Here is a 3962-nt window from a genome sequence, read left to right as displayed (position 1 = left end):
TCTTATAGAACCAAGACTACCAGCCCAGAGATGGTCCCACCCACAAGGGGCCTTTTCCCCCTTGATCACTAATTGAGAAAATGCCTGACAGTTGTATCTCATGGAGGCATTTCCTCAACTGAAGCTCCTTTCTCTGTGATAACTCCAGCTGTGTCAAATTGACACAAAACTAGCCAATACAGTACCTTATCTGGCATCAATGAGAGAGAAGGCCCTTGGTCCTGCGAAGGCTTGATGCCCCAGTGTGATGGGGTGGTAGTGAGGTAGGAGAGGTGGGAGCACCCTCATAGGGTAAGGGGGAATGGGAAAGGGGGTTTGCAGAGGGGAAACCATGAAAGGCGATAACATTTGAAATGTAAATAAATAAAATATCCAATTAAAATAAAGTGTTCTGTTGGGAGCTAGAATTCCAGCTGCCTTTCAGAATGGACCAAATAGCATTTGTCCCTCTAGTCTTTGATGAACTTACCCATTTTAATGTTTGCCTTGTTGCCTTTGAAACACACTACCAGAGAAATAACATCACTATGACTTTGCCATTCTTTGATATACATTCAATTGTTTTAGTGTGCATGTATGGGAGAGACAGACAGACAGACAGAAGGGATGGGGAGAGAGATAGAGGTGTGTGTATATGTATGTGTGTTCATGCTCCTGGTCTATATCATTCTCCATTTTATTCCATGAAACAGAGGTAAAAGTAAGTTTTGTACACCTGATATAATTGTCATCTCAGAGGCTTACTGTTAAATAAGCTTATCCTTTTTAGTTCTTTCTGATTTCTGGCTGGCTGGTTCAACTCAGCAGTTCTGGCTCAAACTTCTCTCCAAGATGACTTCAATTCATTCAATATGGCTTCTCTCAGCTTCTCTCTGAATTGATCTGTTTGACCTCAAACTAACTCTGGCAATTTGTTCTAATCTTCTGGCTCTTTTTTATTCTCTGGATTCAACTGCCTCTACTGACCTGTACTGAACTGTGTGAACTCATGAACAAACTCAATTCCACTGCACTGCACTCAAGGCACTGACTTCCAACTGACTCATTTTCCAACTGCCTGAACAGAAATGACTGACTTTGTTCTCCGTGAACTGCTCTTAAATAGCTTTTCTTTCCTGTGCTGTTCTCATTAGTGTTGGGCATATCCTATCTCTAACTCATTCCATCAAAAATTTCTCTGGCTGTTCACTTTGTTTGCCTTTCAATTAGATATCACTTTCAAACATGGGTGCTTTCTTCTACAAACTAATTTTACCTTAAAGGTGTGTACTTAAGGGTGTGCCTCTATTCCAGCCAGAGGTATTAAAAGTGTGTGGTGCTCCCTTGGGAGAGCAGCCATGTTACTGGATTAAAATTCCTCTATAAACAGGGTCTCCCACTGAATTTGGAAGTATGCTGTCAGCTAGAAATCCCCAGTAATCCTGTCTCTGACTGCCCCTGAGTTCTGGGGTTATAGGAATGCCCAATGAAAGCCACTCTTTGATTGAGGTTGCTAGGATTTGAACTCAGGTCCTCACACATGCCCGCAAACGCGCGTGTGTCTCTGTGTGTGTGTGTGTGTGTGTGTATTTTGATAATATTCACTTCCATTTTCCCCATTTAACTCCCAGGTTCCTCCCCGAATACATCTTTATTTTAACTGCATACATCTCCAGTATTGACTCCAGTTAGTGCTAACCATATATATGCCTATGGGTATGAGCCATCCACCAGAGTATGGGGCAATCTACCAATAACTACACTCCCCAAAAGTGACTCTCCTAACCTCTGATTCTATCAATTGCCAATGGCTCCTCACATAAGGATGGATTCTTGGGATCCCTTACCCCTCCATGTTAGAATTTTGAACAGTGGTTTGATCTTGTACAGACAACCACACGTGCTGTGAGTTCATGAATACATGATTCATGCCATGTCCAGAAGATAGCACCTCATAGCATTTGTTGTTATTCTAATATTTTTTTCTCCATCTCCCCTTCTCGGGTTTTTCCTGAGTCTGAGGGATAGATTTGATAATAGATGTTTCACTTAGGAATAAACAGTTCCTAAGCCTTCATTTATTCTCAACACTGAATAGTCATGAGTCTTTATTAAGCACTGCCACTCCACAAGACTGAAAAAAAGCACAAATCTATAGGTATTAACATAAATATTTTAAAGAAGATTGATAGCCATCTTTCTGCTCTAGGGCCTATGACCTCCTCAGCAAATGAGCTCTTCACAATGTTTACAAAACTACACATGAATTTCATCCTGGAAAACAGACCCCTAGATCCACAGAAAGTGATTGATTGACCCCACAATAGTGTTACTCTTATTGCAGTATTGAGTACATCTTATGTAAAAGGTTGATATTTAGCATGCATGGTATAGAGTCAATAAGACCATCAATGTCCCACTCCCACTCAATGGCTTGCATAGTACCTTCCAGCACTACAAAAATTAATCCAGCAGGGAGGAACTTTTTAAATCAGTTTGAGATTGATTTCTCTGTCCTGAAACCAAATTATGTAGTGTCTTCAGCAACAGAGGCTTATCATGTAGCAACTAGGAACAATAGCAATGGCCTGTGTTTTAGGGACATCCAGGACTTTCTCAAAGGGAAGTATATCATGCTTGATCCAAAACTTTTCACATAATAGCCAGTGTCTTCTAGGAACAACATTGTGCTCACATGCAGGGTTCCTTTGTTCGAACTCAATTTAAAATATTTTGTAATTAGAACTAGGGGATTTGCATAATGTAGCTGTTGATACTATGAATGGTAATCACAATGGTAATATTATGAATGGTAATCTTTAAAAACTGTTTCTAGGATAGTGCATGTAGTTTCTGGGAAACCCAGCCCCAGTTGGTTCTGATTGATAAATAAAGATGTGGGCAGCCAATGGCTGGGCAGAGCAGACAGAAGTGGGACTTTTAGGATTTCCAGGCTTGGGAAGAAGGGAGGAGGAGGAGGAGGAGAAGTGTAGCTGTCTAGTAGCCATGGATGAACTGAGTTTACCTGAAAGGGGAGTTGGAAACAAAAAGGAGTCTGGGGGCGAGAGAAGAATGAAGCCAAGATGAGGTTCTGATCAAAGCTTCAAGTTTAATATTCAGCACTGTGTTTATATAGGGAAAGCCCACAGACCCATCCTTTATTTCAGCTGGATTATGTTGCAAAGTCTGTTCTTCTATGTTTCTGTGGGAACTTGCACATGCAGCCAAGACAGAGGACTCCACCTAAGTTATTAAGCTCCATTGTGACAAACACTCAAGGTCTGTTCAGCCTTCTCAAGGCTAGAAAAAAAAAAAAAACCTGCTCAAGGCTGAGAAGGGCACAGAAGATCTATCAAGCAGGAAAAAGAAGGAGAGGAAAAACACCATGCCTGAGAATGGTGTGGGACAGGGAAGCATAACTGGCGTGTGAAGGAGCTGGGAGAGTGTGGCCCAGGTGGGCAGCCCTCTGGGTCCAGGGAAGCCAAGGTAGAGTATAGAGTTTAGTAAGTAATAACTTGGGATTATCAGTGGGAGGTAGACTAACCATGCAGAGGTTAGGAATGGTCCAACTGTTGCGCTGTTTAAGGCATATCAAAATATAAAGATTGCATGTGTGTTTTTCATTCGGGAACCCAGAACATTAGGACAGTAGTGAGACTATGCAGCTGGGATTTATACAGAAAAAAATATTGCTACAGCATAAGGCTTTTCATACATCTTTAGTTTTCATTAATCTACCCACTCTCCAACCTAATTTCCATCCCCCATATACCTATTCTTACTTAAATCATTAACTCCCTTTGTTCTTCCCTCTCCTTTCACATATGTGTATCACTATCCTTCTAATTATATTTTTAATTGGATCAGAAGATCATAAGATTCTTGTGCCTTTTTCTGAGCATATTTTAATGTGTGTTATAGAATGCTGAAAGGAACAGAGGCTCAAGTAAGATTTAAGCTCACCTTTTCTTTTTTTTTTTTTT

The sequence above is a fragment of the Mus caroli genome, chromosome 18 (assembly GCF_900094665.2).
Source record: "Mus caroli chromosome 18, CAROLI_EIJ_v1.1, whole genome shotgun sequence".
Lineage (NCBI taxonomy): Eukaryota > Metazoa > Chordata > Mammalia > Rodentia > Muridae > Mus > Mus caroli.
This window is presented reverse-complemented; position numbering follows the sequence as displayed.